This window comes from Taeniopygia guttata, chromosome 4 (genome assembly GCF_048771995.1).
Source record: "Taeniopygia guttata chromosome 4, bTaeGut7.mat, whole genome shotgun sequence".
NCBI classification, from domain to species: Eukaryota; Metazoa; Chordata; class Aves; order Passeriformes; family Estrildidae; genus Taeniopygia; species Taeniopygia guttata.
In genome coordinates, this window is record NC_133028.1 from 21,224,501 (window position 1) to 21,244,801 (window position 20,301).

The 20,301-nt window shown below is 35.5% G+C and overlaps 1 long non-coding RNA gene across 1 annotated transcript; it reads left to right on the forward strand.

Moving 5' to 3' along the window:
- Positions 1-5,724: 5,724 nt before the first annotated feature.
- Positions 5,725-13,527, forward strand: LOC140683921 (uncharacterized). The gene is made up of 3 exons (XR_012055560.1): positions 5,725-6,223; positions 6,888-7,047; positions 8,102-13,527. It is a non-coding gene; the product is annotated as an uncharacterized lncRNA (long non-coding RNA).
- The last annotated feature ends 6,774 nt before the right edge of the window (positions 13,528-20,301 follow it).

The following is a 20,301-nucleotide window of genomic DNA, read 5'->3' on the forward strand; positions in this document are numbered from 1 at the left end:
AGCAATATAATGGGATATTAACAAACATGAATGAAGTTTAGCCATGAGAAAAAAACAGATTAAACAGAAAATTGCAAGTATTTATCCAAGCTAGCTCTCTTGTTGGCGAACATCTAATTGAGGAGGACCTCACAAAACAACAATTCCTGCAATATCTGTATGAAATTTTCTATAATTGCAGAGGACTATCCAGATGGCTAATATAACAGGGTCTATAGATGTCTCACAGCAGATGCTTCAAAGGATGGAAAAAACCTTTCAATAGCAGCTAAGTAGTGTCTAAGAATAAACTTCCTGAAGCAGATGAGAAGTAAATAAATGTATTGATTTTTATACTTTAACAATATCTACCTCACACATTTTATGCTCTATTTATTACAGTTAGTTTAGTTTGATATATTTCATCAAGTGCTGTTATATTAAAATCTTGTTAACATGCATTTAGGATGATCACATTATAAATTATAGGAGAATTAATGCTGAAGAGCTCTATTCCCTATGCTGTTTAAGATATTACTGCAAATAAGACTGGAGGGGCCAGAGCTGGATTTTGGACTGAATCACTGCTGAGAAGGCTAACCTAAGGAAAGGCACATACAGGTTAAAGGTCATTGGGTCCACCACCCTACACAAGTACAGTCACTTACAGCTGTCTGGCTACACAGGACCATCTACAGATGTCTTTTGAATATATTCAAGGTTGCAAAATCCAAAAATTCCCAAATTCCCTGGACAACCTGTGGCAATGCTCAGTCACCTTCGCAGTGATTCCTGATGTTCATAGAGCATCTCCTGTGTATGAGCTTGTGCCCTTTACCTATGGTCCTGTGACTGTGTATAACTGAAAAGATCCTGGTATTCATATGCACACTTCTCCCTAAGCTTTTTCTTCTCCAAGCGGAACAGCCCCAGCTCTCTCAGCATGCTCTGATATGGAGGCTGCTCCAATCCCCTCATCATCTTAGTGGGCCTTTGCTGGACTTTCAGCAGTACTTCTGAGTCTCTCTTGCACCAGACAGCCCAGAAGTGGACACAATATTCCAGATATTTAGGATAAGTAACTGCAGATAGGCCTATATATATATATATATATATATATATATATATATATATATATATATAGGCCTATATATATATATCTGTATATATATATATATATATATATACAGATACATAGGATGTGCTGGATGATTAACACACAAGAAACTCAGAACAGGAAAGCTCCAAAATGTGTATTTGCTCAAGCCAATAAGCCCTGTTTTGAGGCAGGACTTATTAATGAAACAACATGTTCTTGCATGGTTGTTCTGATGTGACCATGAGCATGTCTTTTGCATTTTAGTAGTCTTCTGCCCATCTCTCTGAACGGCAAACAGACCAAATCACATAGGCTTACATGAGACCTGTGATGTCCATCTGTTTCAAATTATGTCTATATATGGCTTCTTTTATGCATTACTTAACAGACTAATTTAATATCCAGTTATATTATAAAACCTACAAGTTTCTGTAGCAGAACTGTCCTGAGTACTTGTTATATTTAAGACATTTTTTCCACCTTATTTCTATGAAAATTTTTAGAATAGATGCTTTAATAATCCAAGACAAAAAAATAAGCAGTTCCAGTGCAATCAATGTTCAGTTCCCAGCAGAACACAAACAAATTTCATTAGAATTCACAGTTTTAGCACACACAGTATGTGACCAATGTTATCTTCCCAGAGGAGAATTGTACTCAGCATTTCTGTTTACATATGAGATCCCATACTCCATATCATAACTTAAAAATTAATTTTTAAAAACCCACAAACAAATAAAAAGTAATTAAGGAAAACAAAACAAAAGACACACACTTAGGGAATCAGTAGAGAGCTTAAGGTGACCACAAAAAGAATTAGCCATATGCTCTTCCCTTGCTGTATAACACTGGGGAAATCTTTCAAGGAATTTTTTTGCCTTTGTGACATAGATTTTTGCCTTTGTTTTGTTCTCTGCATGACAGAATGCCAGCGAAACTTTAGAAACAAGCAAGGTTTTTCACATGTTTCTGTCTTTCCTCCACTTTTCCACCCTGCAAATATCAAGGTAGCGGTAAGAAATACAGATAAGAGGTTGGGATTGAGATATTCTAATGTTGTCATGGAAATCTATCAAATATTGGACAATGTTTGATTTGGCTGTGATCAGACTAGGTGTAATCTACATGGTAAAATTTGCCTGAGAATATATAGAGTGTAAAAAGTTTTTCTAGCTTTGAAATTTTTTATAGCTTTGAAATTTTTATGCATTTCAATTTGTATTGGAAAAAAAAGGTCTTTTCCAGAAGCTATTAATCTAAAAATGTGTAAACATTCCTGAGTTAGAATAGCATCATATTCTATCTCATGTAATGTTTCATTTGCTATTTGGACACAGAAACCTTAATTTTTCTTTTAGACTTTCTCACATTTTTGATTGCCTTTTATAATCCTTTAATGTAGAAGATTTTTTTTATACTCCATAGAGGATTCCATATACAAAAGAAAACTGATCTCTGTAAACTATAATTTACTTATTACCATAAAAGTATCTGAGAAAAGAATTGAGATAAATTAAAAGGCAATATTTTGAATATACTTGTTTTATTAAACTTTCTGAAGATTTTATCCTTGAGTGTAAAACTGCAGTTTTAAACATATGCATCTTCTACTTAGCTTTTTATTTTATAGGCATTGAGAATTCAAAGATCCATTTAAAATTCCTTTTAAAATGTGAACATATAGTTGCTTATGAAAACCAACCAATTGAAACTGAAACTGCATAAATTCTACATTATTTTATCCCTGTTTTGATTTTTTTTCACTCAAATTTCTGTTAACTGACTTGGTGAAAATTTAATAAACCCACATGTAGATCTGTGGTGTGATGACCTTGGCTGAGTGCCAGTTGCTCACCAAGCCATTCTATCACTCCCCTCTTCAGCAGGACTAGGGTGAAGAACAGAAGATGAAAAAAAGCCCTCATAGGCCAAGATAAAGATATTTTACTAAAGCAACAGTGAAGGTTGAGTCCAGACAAGCGTATGAAACAAAGATTTATTCTCTACTTTCCATCACCGAGATATTTCCAGCCACTTCCCAGGAAGCAGAGCTTTAGCACTATAGCGGTTTCTCTGGAAGGCAAATGTAAATAACAAATCCCCATTTATTTCCTTCTCCTTTTCTTAGTTTTTATATCTGATCTGACAACATATGTTACATAATACCTGTCTGGTCGTTTTGGACCAGAAGTCCGGGTTGTGTCCCTCATAAAACTTCGCCCAAGCCCAGTCTACTGGTTCAGGGGTGAAATTTTGGGGAGAGAGCACTAGTGCTGAGCTAGAGCTGCTCAGCAGTAGCCAAAACACTGGTATGATACCAAACCTTTCCAGCTACCAATGCAGAGGATAGTGCTGTGGGGCCTCTGTGGGGGACAATTAACTCCATCTCAGCCAGACATAATACAAAATCATAATACAAGACTAAAAAGAATAATGCATGAATCAGCTGAAATTACCTAACTCAGCTCCTCATATAAGCAAAAAAAAAAAAAAAAAAAACCAAAAAACCAAAAGAAAACAAAACAAAACAAAAAAACCCTACAGAAGAACATGAACCCTAACCTTCATTATGCAAAATTATGTAAGTAAAGCAAATAAGTAAAGCAAAATCATTCTGCAAATATAGATCACAAGTTATTATGAAGCAATTAAATTGCTACATAACCCTCAGTAAAAATGGGACATAAGATAATTAGAAATGCTAATGTTAAGAAAGTTTGGACTTCATTCATGTTTTAACTGCTAATTGCTGCAATTAAAAATGAAGATTTTAATTTTTGTTCTAAGAGGTCAGAACTGAAACATATTTTGAAGCTGTCACTGCTGAAAATGAATGATGAACCATAAATTAGGATATACAAAATATTTTCTTAGGTTCGTTACTTTTAGTTTGTTTTTCAAGGAGAAATCATAACCCTGGAAAAAATACCGGCACTTCTTTTATTTAAAGAAATAAAATTTCAAACGACTAAGTCATTAATTAAAGTTTTCTATTACAGTTTTATATGATTCTTAAAGTGTTATTGTATGACCAAGTCAAATACAAAATCAGAGTTAATCACTACTGAATGGCAAATGGGACAGAGAAAGGCACGCATTACAAAAAAGCAACACAAAACCCCATATCAAGACTAATGCAATAATTACATACAGCTAAACTTCCCACCAATTTTATGAGATTTTGGGTATCTGATTAGTAGGGGTCAAGGGAGGGTGAAACGTGCATATCTAGAAGAGCCTCCATGCAACACACATTAGATAGCATATATGACTAAAAACCCCAATAATAAGTTACAGGTTATCAGGAGTTAGAGTACTGCTGCTTGCCAATTCTTGTAAAAAGGTTAAAGCTGTGACTTCCAAAGTAATTTCCATTTTCAACTAGGTTAGTACCATCCTCTCAATAAATTGCTGAAAATACATTAAGAAGCTAACCCAGTTTTCTACATCTTCTATAACAAGGTTTAAAATTTGTTATTTAGAAAGCATTGTTTTAAAAAGTATACAATGCAATTTTTTCCTTCCTTTTAATAGGACTAGACACAGGGTATTATGGCACTGTATAATTATTACTTGGCACTATTTCAAGGAAAAAAAATCAACCTATAATATTGAAATTGAAATGAGATATTATTTTGTGGGGTAGCTGAATTATTTGAAAAATAATTTTGAGATGTTGCTTTGGTTTGTGGTATAATGACAAAAGAAATGGGAAAAACAGGCTGAGACAGCCATAATTATTTTATTTCACTCAGAAATGAAAGTTTGTTTTAATTTTACAGTAATTAGTCCTCTAAAAAAAGTTCAAACCCAGTAATTGAAAATTAAAATGTTCAAAATTAATAGGCACGTTTTCAAAGCAAATGAATACTTTTAGGATAAGTGACCTAATAACAGCAAAAATAAAAAGCTGCTTTTAAAATAAATTGAAAGTGATGGGAAAAGTTTTTAATTATTTCCTGTATGTTTCTACTTCTGCATATGTATAAACTTTGTTAATGAATTATCATAGTACCTAAATGTAATTCTGGAACTTGGACTGGCTGTTATTAGCTACACACTTTGACAGTTCAAGTGAAATTAAGTTATCTGCAAGGCTAACTTTGTGATGGAAAAAATAGAATACTTTCAAAAAACATAATTATAACAATAAATTAACAATAAATATACTATTTACAGTATTGCAAAGCAGATTGAAATTGAAGGTGTAATTTTAATCAAATAATCTGGATTTCAAACTATCTAGGAAGATAGTTATCTATCAACTGAGCAATATCATAACTATTTTGAAATACTGATTTTATTTAAATCACACCTCATTAGAAAAGCTAGCAATGTGCCCCAGTCTCCACTCGCTTTTAAACCTGAATTTACCTTCTCTCTCCTTTCCCTTAGAAAAGTCAAGCTTATCTGTCCAAGTGAAACAATTGACATCAAAGGATTGTTTTTCCACTCACCAGCTCTAAGCTGCTTTTCATTGTTCAAAGGAATTATTGAAGAGACTCAACACAGAATTTCAATCAGATGCACAGTTTCTGGTTCATTGATTGGCTGATTTTTTTTTTTTTTTTTTTTTTTTTTTTGGTGAAGAAAGGCAACAAAAGTCCTTTTTAAATTTAATGTTCTCAGAGAGGCTGCATTTGTGCTTTCTTTAAGTTACTTTTCATGATGCTGTGGTATCAATTAATTTCTACCCACCCACACACTCTGCTGTCCTGGACTGCAAACCAGTTTCTCTCAACTGTTCTTCAGGCAAAGTCTGAAGTGTTCAACCTTCCTGGAAGTAAAGTTTAGCAGAGATGGAGTCTTGCAAATGTCTCAGGATCCCTAACAATGAGAGGTCAGACTGTCTCAAAATCTGATTCACTCTGTGAAAATGATCACTTACACAATCTGACTTTGCAAATGTTAGCTCCTTTGACACAGTAAATTTTGATCCTTCAGTTCTTACATGTCTCACTTCTGATCTTATTTTTTTTGGTTCCTGCTAAGATATTTATACTGATGGATAAAGATTCTATCAATCTATGGTTTTCTTTTAGCTTACAATCTAATGGATCTATAAAGAAACACTGATATAAAGGACTTCTAATATTATGTGGAATTGACTCATACATACAGATGCTGCAGTGAGCAGAGTGGGAGGTAAGCTTGGATATGTACTAATTCCTTAAATTTACATTATATATATATATATATAATGTTTCATCTTCCTGATTTTTTATCCTGCATGCTTTGTATCCAATGTAAATCTGAAATAACTACTTAACTGAGTAATTTCTTCTCCCTGAACACATTGCCAGAAGTGAAAACAGAACCAAAGTTCTGGCACCAGCATAATGTTGAATCTCTCCCACATACTGTGGGGACTATTGCTAGACAACTGCCAGGCATTTAAAATAGGCAGCCCTGTTCCTATTCTGTTATTATTGCTTCTTTCCCCTTCTGGAGTTTCTAGAGTAAAACTGCAAGAATACTTCATTTTGTCACAGTCTAAGTAAGCACTCATTACATTTATGACTCTACAAACAGAAGAGACATTTGATACTGAGCACCATGTTACAGCTGTGAGTTGGAAAATATAAAACTTATTGTAAAGAGTAAAAAAATTGCTTGAGTTAAAAGTATAGTCAGCTGAATAAAAAAAAAAAATCTGTGTAGCCATCCATGTTAGAAAATATTCAAATTATGCTGGAATACTTTTGAAGCAAGTTTAATGGGTGCTGACATAATTAACTCGAATTTTGATACAATGTTATAAGTATTTCCAGGGTCTTTAGCCTGAAGTACAAACCTTTTCATTTAACAGACACCTTTGGGACACTACTGTGTCAGCTCAGAGCCGTCTCCAGGGAATCTCTGCATGGACTCCAGCTTGTGATGGGACTGCAGAACTGGGAATCTGACTGTGCTGAATTGGACTCATCTCACATACTTCCATGAGATATGAAGAAGTCACATATCGCCATGTAGGCGTGATCTAAATCCACTGGAGTTAAACAGTTCTATTTTGGCACTGTTTACTGAATTTAGCTCTGTTGTACTGCGCCTGGCTTTCAGCTGGGAAAAGTTGATTTTCTTCCTACTAGCTGCTGCAGTCATATATTTGGATTTAGGAGGAGAATAATGTTTATAACACACTAATGTTACAGTTTTTGCTAAGCACTGTTTACACTAAGTCAAAGATTTCTCAGTGTCTCACACCATCCTACCAGTAAGTTGGCTGGAAGGCACAAGTAGCAGGGCACAGACACAGTTGGGACAGCTGCACCAAACTGGCCAAAGGGGTATTCTTTACCATATGGTGTCACACTTAGTATTTAAACTAGGAGGAAAACTGGCTGGGAGCTGCTGCTCCAGAACTGGCTGAGCGTCTGTTGATGGGTGGGGAGAAATTCCATTGTGCATAATCTTTTTTGTGTACTTCAATTCTATTATTATTATTATTGTTGTTATTGTGTTTTTGTTGTTATTTTCCCTTAATTTTATGTCTTATTAATTTTTCTGCATGTCAGCCCGCAAATTTTCCTTTTTCTTTTTCCCACACCTCTCTCCTATCTGTATGAGGCAGAGAGTAGTGAGCGAGCCTCTGTGTGGTGTTAACTGCCTGTCACATCAAACTATGTCCTTTTTGCAACCCAACATAGGGTTTGAAGGTTTGAGATAACAGAGCTGACTGGAGTGTATTAAAACAATTCTTTTATATGCATTCATTATATTAGTTTCATAGCCACTGGTAACAAGGCTGGTTTATTTGCTCTCAGAGCTGTTGCACGTGTTCTTAGTTGTGTCATGTAACACATTTGTAGTATGTGTTCCCTGATGCATTGTTTATCATCTCTGGAGGGGGCTGGGTTTAGGTTATCATGTTGTTGTACTTTGTAATACTGACTTATGATATGATAAAACTGTTTGTCGTGACACTAATGTGGTATTTGTACTCAGTATTGCCATCAACTCTGTACTTCAGGAGCCATCTATTGGGAACTATTAATAATTACACCTTTTTCCTTTTCTCCTCAGAGAGCTGATCTACAGGGGAGATACCTTATCCATCTTTTCCTTCTCCAAAATTAATATAGTTTTAGACAATTTTGAATATTTGATGGAATTTGCTGCTATGTGGAGTCCCTCACAAGTCACAGAAACTGCTGAAAGTGAAGGTGAATTGAGTCAGTTTGCAGAGGAGAAAGCAATCCAACTGGCTTTAGATTCTAAAATAGCTGAATGAGAAAAATGGCCAATACTTTACTTCTATAGTGACTCATGGATGGTCACCAATGCCTTGTGGGTGTGGCTACAATGGAAGCAGAGAAGCTGGCAGCAAAGAGGTATAGCCACCTGGGCTGTTGAATTGTGGCATGATTTTATCATCTGGACAGAGAGAACCTCACAATATATCTAATGCAATACAGTCAAATAACTCTAATTTGCAATTTGCACTGGGACGGTGATACACAATCACCTATTTTTCCCCCAGTGAATGTTTTATTTTATTAATTTATTTTCAAAAATTCAATTTACAAAAAAAGGCTATTGATTTAAAAACTAAGTTAATATTTTAAAATATATATCCAGAATAGAATAAGAGACACTGAATAGTTATTGATATGGAGAAAATTTAACAGGCAATATCAATATTCTTCCCTCCAGTTTTACTAGCTGAGTGTTTTTGCTAGAAAGGGAAATTCAATGCTATTTGAAAAATAGCATGTCATGTTGAAATTTTAAATAGAAATTAAAGCATTTTTTCAGTCAGAATCTGAAATGTTTTCCTAATTTCCCATTTTTTTGTGTTTTCCATCTTCTGCAAGGTTGTGCAAATAATTGTGTAACTACATACTCTGATCTCCAATAGTTTAATCTCTAAAATGCATTCAGAAGGACTGTGTTCTCATTCATAAAAGTTTGAAAGATTAAGGAAAGAAACTCTAATTTTCAAATTAAATATTTATGCTTTATAAGAATTTTTTGGCTTCATAAATTTCGTAAGAACAATGTGACAATGTGCTTCAGTTACAAAGAAAGTCGAACTCTTCAAGGCTCATGAGTTAGATTGAGTCTGTAACTGATGGAGGTGTCAATACATATATAATCCTCTAAGCACAGCTAAGCTTGGAGCACTCTGCTGTACCCAGAAAGAAAAGGGAAATGATCTTAAGACTTAGTTTTCCTTTAGTTCCAGTTCATTTAATGGCACCCTTAAAATTATACACTTACTGCTTGACAAAATCCATGCCAGATATCTAAGTTAAAGGAATCACCAAAAGTCTACAGTAACTAGAAAACAGACAGGGTCATTAATATTGGTTGTTTTTTTTTTTTCTTTGAAATAAAAGCACAGATAATCCTCACCGAATTTTTTCAAGATTCCAGTCTTTTACACATGCAAAGTTGTATGTTATCTTTCTGATGTAACTTAATTAATCTGATAAAGTGATTTTTCTCTGACCTATAAGAAGTGAGAAGTTTCCAGATGTGCCTGTAAGAAAAAGTACTTTGTAGAATTTACCAGTCTGTGCTTCTTAGTGATGGAGTGAAATGACTTTATTAATTTTCTTGCCAGTATGCACGGTCTTGGTCTAATTATTTAATTCTTTCAAGATTTTTTTTCTTTCAGTTATCAAATACAACTAAATATTTTCAACTGTTTCATTGTTCTTCTGGCATACTGCTTTGGGAATTTAAAGAAAAGTCAACAAATGTGTAAGCCCATTAGGTCAGAGTTCCCGAGAATGCCAGATAAATGTAAACCTAAACAGCAGACAGAGCAAGAATCAGGTAATTTGTTAGCTTAAAATAGTGACTGATTTTCTGTAAGCTGCATGTTTGTTATAACTGCAGATTATTATTCAGATACTGAGATGGAAACCCTGTAGGCAGAGTTTGTAAGTAGATGTAGAAGCATAGATTTAGTTTTTAATGACTGGTTTGTCACTACAACATTCACTCACTCATAATAAACTAAATCCAAATAATTACTTTAAGTATAAATTGTAGAATTAATGGGAATATTTTAGCTTTAAAATTTGTATTCACTAGTAATACTCTCTGTAAACATAAAAGATCAAAGAAAAACTTGCTATAAATTATGTAGGACAATAGCTTCCATTGAGAATTCAAGATAACATCATCTTTTTATTTAATTTTCATCTCATTCAAGTCTTTTACTTTTAGTCAAAGTAATTTTCTAGGAGTTTGAAATGAAATGTAAACCGGGGTCTCCTGCCAACATGTTTGTATTACAGAGATATTTTACTAGGATAGAAAACCTATGACCACAAACCTTGATTTGTTTCCTTCCTTGTACCATATGTAACTTTCATTTTCTTGGACAAGTTCTCATTCAATGGCAAATATACTTCAAATGTCACATCATGAACATTTTCTGGACTTGATTCAGCCTTCTACTCTTTCATTAAAGTGTAATTGTATCCTTTTTTAAAACAGGAAAATTCCAATCCTCAATAATCCAGACTAATTAAATACAGTTTCAGACCGTGGCTACACCAAGGCTGGAAGAATAAGAAATGTCTTTCTGAGTCTTCAAAATGTAAATAATCAATGTTTTGTTAGGTCTGTGACAAATACTTTCAAAGTATTTGTCTCCCTAGGATACTTTAGGGAGTCCTAGGTAGACCTAGATACCTAAAAACAACCATCTACTACTACCTCCACATACACTGGCAGGACATCTAGCTGATAATGCTTCTCTCATTTATTCCCCATTTCCATTTGTTACAGGAGCTAGCTTTACATTGACATCATCCTTTCAGAAGAAATGAAAAGTATTAAATATTAAAGACTACAGAATATGCTTTTGGCATCTTTTTTTTTTTTTCTTTCCCCCTTTCATTTCTGCATTCCCTTCCTGCTTCAGTATTCAAAACCAACAGATATACTCTAGGCATCCACATGCTAACATGCATATTTTGGTCCTAACAGATTACTCAGAAGCCTAGGAAAGTATTCATGAAACAGATACTAGTGAAGAGAGCTAGAATATATTTATTTCTCCATTGATTGTAAACTGAGACTGCTGTAGGAAACCTCTTTCAAAACAGTTACTGAATACTCAGGTCTCAGATCCTCAATGACATCATTGGGAATTACAACTGAGAAGAATTTCCACATCTGTTAGATTGGAAAGAGGCTACTTTGAGCCAATGGGAAAGGTCTTTTTTATAGGGCAGAGACAGCAGGAGTGGTGGGAGGTTATGGAAAGTCAGGAAAGGGCAGAGAGAAAAAAGAACAATGGCAGAAGGCATGAGTCTGAAAGCTTTGTCAGGTGTTCACCAGCTCTGCTGCCACAGACATCACAAAGCAGCCTGAGAGACCACTACAGGCTGAGGATATCCATGAGCCATCAATTCCCTAGAAAAACTTAAAGTAGCAGGGAAGATTCTAGGAGACAGAAAAAGTAATCATATTTTTCCAATACTTGGAGGAAATAAGAGAAACTCTTCAGGTTAGTGCAGCTTGTATTTTAGATATTCTATTCATTTAATTCTATCATAGAATGACTTGGTTGAGAATGACACGATAAGCATATCATTAATGTCTCTGAACAGGAGAACAAGAACATCAAAGGTTCTCCAAAGAAACCTAATTTTAGGCTGGATATAGAGACATAAGAAAAGTGAAAGAAATTTCATGTATTCATCAGTCATCAAAATGTAGATATAAAACAGTTGTGAAATTGTTGCTGATTTACAGCAAATTTAGAGAGGCACAGAATCTGAAGAACTATTTGGCTGGCAGACAGAAAGTTTCACAAAGGGCATTTGAAACAAAATGTATTTTATTAGCAGATCTGAAGTACAGGTGCAGAAAAAATGAACAGAAAGTTTTTGGGTTGTATCTAAATATTACAAAGCGGTAGGGTGATTTGGTTTATTTTAGTCTTTGTGCAGGACAAATATCCTTTCAAATAGCTTTTTACAGACTTCATATGAAGCTAATCAAGACAAGGCAATGTATCAGATTCTGCATCCCTTTTCAGAATGTGCAAAGGGACATACATACATTTTATTATCTGGTGGAGGCCTGTGTTCTCAAAAATCTACTGTCAAACAGCAGCTGTACCCAAAATGAGTGAGAAGTCACTTTAAATCATTCCCTTTTCCAACTGCATTTTATTATTTCTCTACATCATTTATGGTTTATAAAGTCTATCCACAATAGCATCCCTTTAGTTTAAACAAACTGATCACCTAAAGCCTTAGGAAAGTTCAAGTGCAGTCAATTAGCATCACTGACACTAAAGGTAGCATTACTTTTCTGCCAAGAAAATTGTCCTACTTTTCCTTTTAAGTCTCATGTGCTTTCATACTTTCAAATAACCGAAGTTTACCATCATATGTCAGTTTTTTGCTGCTAAAGGAATACACAAAAACAGACTTCAAAGCCATCTTTGTTCTGCACATGCATATCAAAGAAAACATCTATTTTATTTTGCTGCATCAAAGGCTATTAAGTGCTATTTTAACATTTGGGAAACAACACAATTTGACATTCAATGAACTTAATGTTCATCAGTGCGCCTTCATTAATTCCTTTGCTAGATTTTAATTTTTTGAAGTCACATCAAAAGTTCAGAAATTATATACACTAAAAATAAAATATACGCATATACACACATATGTATGTATTTATATAGTTATATATAAACATGTTTTTATAATGGACCATTTTTATTTAGAAAAGTTTTAAAGTTTATGATTATAGTTTTGTTAGAAGTTTGTAATAGAAAATAATTCTATTAATTACTGGTTTGTAGTTAATTTATACAACCACCTCATAGCTGCTATGGTTTTCTGATTTTTTTCTCCTTTGATTCATTTATGGAAATCTTACATCTTCTTGAAAAGTTCCAACTCTGAAGTATTTTAAGCTGTTGTTGGGGTTAATCAAAGTCACTTAAAAGCAAACTGTAAAGCTCCTTCACTACATAACAAATGAAATTTTCTTCACAAATGCATTTTAGAATATTGACATGGATTCAGAGTCTCAAATAAAGTGTGATTCTGATGCTTATCAGTGGAGAGAGAATTTATACTTGTGAAACTGCCCATGGTTTTCAGGATAGAAAGTTTTATGTTTTAAAACAAACTTTTGTGCTTGACTGGTCTCTTCTAGTACCATGTAGCATTAAGAATTCTCATCTTTCTTGCTAATTTCTTTGTGCCATGGAATAGTTAAAATTTGCTTCATTTTGATGTTTATTTTTGTTATATGGCTTTTTCAACAACTTTGCTTACCAGGGTCTGTGATAAATGTAAGATATACAGTTCAATGTTTCCACTTGGATATCCAAAGTACAGCTAGAACTAATTATTGTTTAAGGCAATCTCACCAGATGAAAGAAGATCAATTAGCCTGGAACTTATGACCCATTATTGAGTAATTTTATTCTTTGCTAAATAAAGTACAGTGTTAAGCATAGATAATCAATGGCATTATAACCATTCTTGATTTTTTCTGCAGATGTTCTAAAACTTTTGTGTATTAAAATGACAAGAATTTTTAAAGAAAGAACAAAGGCAATAATTGGAGAATAAAGCCACTAAGATTATTCATTCAAGTAGTTCTAAGAAAAAACAAAGAAATTTGCAAAAGAAACGGTAAATTTAAATTTGTCCAGTTTACCCCAGAGAAGACCTCAGACTTCAGATTTTTGTTTTAACAACTTATGTGATAAATATTTTGAAAAATTTGCAGCTGAAAGAAAAATAATTCATCATACTATACCTTCATCTAGTGTTCCTTTGCTGATATATTTTTGGTATTGCCATTCCTAAGTCTTCCCTCTCCCACCCACTGTACAGGTTTCAGAGAATGGCAGAATGATTTAAGACTGAAATCTGATCCAGAAGTTAGCTGTGCCAATTTTCTGATCAAGCAAGTCTACAGCAGACCAGGTTACTCACAGCCATGGCTAGTCAAATCTGGACTCATCATACAAATTTTACAGCATCTGATCATCACTATAATAAAAAAGATAAATATCACAGAATATTCTGAGTTGGAAGGCACCCACAAGGATCATCAATTTCAGCACTGCAGTGACTGGCCCATATGGGTATCAAAAACCTGTGACCTTGGTGTTATTCACACCATGCTCCAACCAACTATATCCTAGCCTTTAATTAGAATTTCCTACATTCCCACTTATATCCATTGCTTTTGTCCTATCACTGTACACCTCTAGGAGGAGTCTGGCTCCAGCTCTTTGGATCCTCCAGTGAGATATCAATAGGCAGCAACAAAGTCTACTGTGAGCCTTCTTTCCTCGATAGCGAACAACTCCAGTTCCCCACCTTGCACTATATAACCTGTACTCCAGCCCTCATCCATCTAGGTGACTGTTCCTGGACTTAGTCCAAAACATAAATATCCTTGCAGCACAGAGCCCAAAACCAGAATTCAGTACTCCAGATAAGGTCTTGCAAGTGCCAAACAGAGTGAGTATGTCCTTGGTCCTGCTGACTACACTCTTGCCAACAGAGCCCAGGATATATTTGGTCTCCTTGGCTGCAAGAGCATGCTCCCAACACACATTGAACTTCTCTGAGCAGCTAGAGTCAGGAAAGCTGGTAGAACTAATCTGACTAGGGATGTCAAAGGCAACAAGAAAAGCTTCTCTAGGTACCTCAACAAAAAGGAAGACTAGGGAAAATGTGGGCCCTCTCCAAAAGAAAAGGGGAGAACTGGTTGTCAGGACATGGAAAAGGCTGAGGTACTCAAGAACATTTTGACGTCAATTTTCATCAGCACAGTGTTCCAGCCACACTTCCCAAGTCTCAGAATACAGAGGCAGGGACATGGAAAATTAAGAACCTACCACCACAGGAGCAGTACAGAATTGAGACAATTTAAGGAACCTGAAGGGGAACAAGTACCTGGGACCTGATGAGATGTGCAGCCATGGGTCCTGATGGAACTGGCAGATGAAGTGGCTAAACCACTACCCATCATACTTGAAGAGTCATGGTGACCCAGTGAGGTACCCACTGACTGGAAAAGGGGCAATATAATGCCTTTTTTTAAAAACAGAAGCAAAGAAGACCTGGGGGACTACAGGCCAGTCAGTCTCACTCCCGAGCCCAGAAAGATTATAGAATCATAGAATCATTTAGGTTAGAAAAGGCCCCCAGGATGATCAAATTCAGCTGAGCTTTGACCTTTTTATTTCATTTCTACATGAGTTGCCAATGTCTGTGTATCCATTCTATGAAGACTGTTTCTGCAGCCACTGTCTGTGGTGATTTGTTTCTACCTAATCCTTTTCATGTCTGAGTTCAATCAGGAACTCCATGTTCATCCACATTTGCTTTCTGCCTTGACTCTTTGTGAGGAAGGGACAATTCTCATGCCCTGAAGAGGTATGCTTAAAGATGAGTCAGTTCCCCTGGGCCCCTTTGAACTCCAAGACAGTTTCCCATGGGATATGCTAACACAGCTAACAGAAAAGGCTGAAATGTGCTCTTCTGAAATCCAGATGTAATTCTGGTATTGTCTTGCTCAGTCCTCTCAGGACCTTAAATTCCACAGCCTCTGCCATGCAAACTGCATACTTGTTTGTTCTCAGGTACTGTCTGCAGTGCTAAAGAGCAATGAAACTGCTGATAGCAATTGTATTCAGGGGCCTGCCACTTTGGATAAGGCATACTCCACCAAATCTCAGGAAACTAAAACTTTACCAGAGCATACCCCAACAAAAGTCACATGCCTTGTAGCCACCATCACCACCACATGGTCCTGACACCTGCTCTGCCTTTGCAGCAAGTGGAATTGTACACAGGTATCTGCACAAGCACACAAAAAAGCACTGATTTCCATGTGTCATAGGAAAAGATGCTCAACCATGTCTTCTTAATCAAACCAGGGCTGAAGTAGTATATTTTAGACTTCATTACAAGCAATCAATTAATGAGACATTCAGGAACAGGTCAGGGAAAGACAAGGGAGGAGTGTGCAGGTACCCCAAATACTAAATTAGAGAAAACAACTGTAAGACACGAAATGTAATAAAAATGCCTAATTTTCAGAATTTTTTTCCATTTAAATTCTCATATTTCCTTTTCCTTTCAAATGTACCCACAAATGTCTAACCTAGGTGCAAAATAAGAGGAATAAGTAAACTTCCAGTGGGTTAACTTGATAGGTAAAATACATTCAAAGCCATGAACCTTTTCTAACTCCTTTGTAGTCCAACTCTTTGGACTACACGAACTGTGAAGACTATTTCCAACATACAAAACTCTGTAATTCTAAATATATATTTAGATAGGACAGAAATATATAGTTTACAGACACAATCATATGGCAATTTAAATATTTATTGTTGTTTGCAGGTTTAACAAAACATTTTTAAAGGATTTGACATCTCTTTTGCTGTCAATTACATTATTATTCAATTTATTTTCATAGCACTTATATTCTCCATATACCTAATTTGTATTGACTAACTAAATAAAGGTGTGGTGCAAAATCACTGGAGTTAGAAAGTTGACAGGCCTCATCTGAGCAGCATTCTAGAAGAGTTTAGGGAGAAAAAAATCTTTTGGTACCTTTACTTAAATATTAATTCACAGGAAAATAGAACACATTAGTAGAAGACTTAGAAGTGATGTATTTCTGTCGATCTGTTTGTCATCTTTCAGTCCTATGCACTGGTTCACACTTCTGAAGAGACTATCAGATCTGGTCAGCAATGTGCATGGGATTAAGTTAACTCCTGCATGAAATGTTCAATAAATTCAAGTATTATTGCAGCATGAGTTGCTAATAAACTGCGTTGACTGTCAAACTCTGGAACTCCATATGATTCTGAGCCTGTATCATGCTTTAAATCAGCCGTTTCAGCTATGTCTAACCCACCTGACAGCACTTCAGTGAAGCCTGTGTTTTTGGCATAGTAGCTGCTCTGAAGGAAAAGAGAGACATGAATTAGAGTGAAGGGGGAGGGAAAATACTTGTTTATTATTCTTGAAGTGTAATTTTCCATTTGAATCTGTGAATTTGAACATAGGTCTCTCCATTTCACTCAGCTCATACATTAGATGAACATACTATACTTGAGATTAAGCCTTAGTACTCAAATATCCCAGAGAGACTGCTGCTGCACACATGATTAAAAATGTATTTGTAAGTGATAGATGTTTCTAAAATAGATAAATCTTAGGTTAATATTCAATAAACATCAGCATTTGCCTCTGTAGCCAGGGTTCAAACAATTCTCCCACAGCCAGGGATTAAAAGACCTCTTGATTCTCTTTTAGTCAACACTCATATGAGTGTTTTAACTTCTGATGAAATTATTCCTTGTTTTATATCTTTAGATGAAATATCGTTTATTCTTACATCTCCAAGATGGCAATCCATTTCCCATATTTCCAAATACATAAAGAACTCATAGCTCTCACTTTCTCAGACTCATACACAATAGCAAAATATTACCTCAACACAATTTATAAAATTGCATTGCCTCTAGAGTGACACCAGACTACCTTCCTATAATACTGTAGTTTTTAAACATTTAACTTTACTTTATAGAAATTCAGAATACAGTTTGATAATGTGATCTGGGAATGTAACTGTATGGTTTCTCTTTTTACATAAGTTTCTCAGAAAACATTTTTACCTATTTAAAATTGTGAATTGGATTCAGTATTTGTTTGTTGCATATGAAAAGACTGGATTAGAGAATGTCTCACCTTAAATTCATAACTGCTTTTTCTCTAGAGACAATAACTTCTTCAAAAAGAAATCAAACTACCTGGAAAACAATAAGCAGTTCATATCTAATAGAAACTTAATAGCTTGAGACAAATGCATCAGTCACCCAAAGAATAGGTGGATGACGCAAATCTTAAACCTGTCTTAACTCTTCAGCAAACAATTACCACAGTTCAAGAAAACTGTAATATTCTATGCAATTTCTACAGGACTAAATGCCTTTGTAAGCTTATTCTATAAACAAATAGTTCATTATTCTCTGTAAATAATTTTGATTTTAATAAGAGACTATTAATAGGTGTTGGAGACTCAAACATTATAATTTAAGGCTTAAATATCTTCATGAAGGACCTTTGCCTGTTATAGCAAAGCTGTATTACAAAAGCTGCAGAGAAGATCGCCATGCCCTGAATAGGCATCCTGACTGAGGCCCTGAAGCATTCTTGATGGAGATGAGATAGTGACTCAGGTCTGCACTGGGGGGCAAAAATGCACTCACAGAGGGATCAGGCTTAGCACCTTCAGGATGGAGACCATAGCTCCAGGGCTTTCAGCAGCCAGGCTGGAACAGACCCTCACACCAAAGGCTGGGGGGAGGTGAGGTTCTGGGTGTGGGGAGAAAAAGCCTCTGGTCTGGTCAGAGACTCAGTGAACACCCATCCTCCGCTGTGCAGAGCTCAGCTGTGGAGCCCCTGCACCCCAGAACAGCCTGTCCACAGCAGAGGGGTGACATGGCCCATCAAAGGCCCCCCAAGGGGTCCCCAGACCCTGCACCAGACCATGACACAACAGATGCACAGTGTGGAAATGACAGTGTCAGACCTGGCTCCCTCAGGAGGCACCTGGATGTTCTCACCTGGTCCAAAATGTATATTAATCCATTGGAGTCTTCACTTTCTGATGTGGTGCAGCGGCAAGGGACCCTCACCTGCAGACCAGATGGAGAGGAGCAATGAGACAGCGTTGGGACCCTTGTACAGGTGATTGGCTTCTACCTAATCCTGTCACTCTCTCTTGTCGCTCTACCCCCATGCACACTTCTTTTTCTTTCTTTCTTTTTCCTTCTTTCTTTTTCCTTTTTTCTTTCACTTTCTTTTTCTTTCTTTGTTTCACATTTCTTTCTTTCTTTCTTTCTTTCTTTCTTTCTTTCTTTCTTTCTTTCTTTCTTTCTTTCTTTATTCTTTCTTTCTTTTTTTTCATTCTTTCTTTTCTCTTTACCTCTTTTACTATTAAAAGAAATATAGCAATTTTTTTGGCACCAACATCCAACCTCATTTGGTTTTAATAATGTATTTTGGGTGTATTTTGAACCTTTCTGGGTTCTGATACATTTTATTCACAGAGGTATAGCTTCCTTTGGTCTTCTATGAAAAATCGGTTTGTAACAATAGAAAAGCTGAAATAAAGTATACGAAAGCTGAGAAAAACAACTGTGATGAGACTGCTTAATACAGCTATATTTGTATTTATAAACATGTCAACCATAAATAAAAAAAATAATAATAATACCAAGCAGTAAGAATAGGCAAGAAGAAGAAAGCAGTAGTTTAGGGGGCAGTTAAGTAGGTAAGGTACTCAGTCTTACCGCGAGTATAAAGTGGGAGCCTTTAGAAACGGCCTTTAGCAATTGGAGAAATTTTAATAATATTTGAAATTTCAGAAAACAAATGTGTAAACACACTTCTATTCTTTGAAAGGTAAGAACCAAGTGTTTATATTTGTAGACTTCTTGACTGCAATAATAAAACTAGAATAAACTCCTTTGAGTACATGGAGAAACAGAAAGAGGTGAGAAGTCATCATGGATTTATTATGATTACATACTGTCAACCATTTTAATCACCCTGTCTGACATGTTAGGAGGCCCTAAAAAGAGAGGAAAAGCAGCAGATGTCATAACTTCCCTTTCCTCTTTTGATGTGACATTCTGATAAACAAGCTAGAAAAGCATGATGCAGATAAAAGGGGTGTAAACCAGCAGAAAAATTGTACTTGGAAAGTTGTTATAAGTGGTTCCCTGTCAGAATGAAGGGCTCTATCAAGAGTGGTTTGGCAAAAGAATGATTTATTTTTACTATTACATTTGTGAATGGTAGAAAAAAGGGAATATTTATGAAAGTGGCACATGAAATGAAGCCCTGGGGACCACTAGGAAAAAGGACTAGAATAAAGAGTCCAAGACAAATCAGACAGTGAAGTGGCAAGTAAGAAGGAAACTCCTGTATGACACACCACACCTCAGAAAAATAAATGTGACATAGAGTGGGGAGTAACCAGACAGGCAGCAATAGTTCAGAGGCAACCTGGGAATTTCATACATACAAACTGAGCAGAAGTTTAAATGTCATATTGCACAGGAGGGACATCTCCTGCTGTTTGCAACATAAGAAGTAATCTTTTTCTCTCACATTAATAAGCCTTGTTTAGAGAGCTGCATGGAGTTTTGTGCATAAGCTGGAGGTAATCAGGGGACAGAAACATGA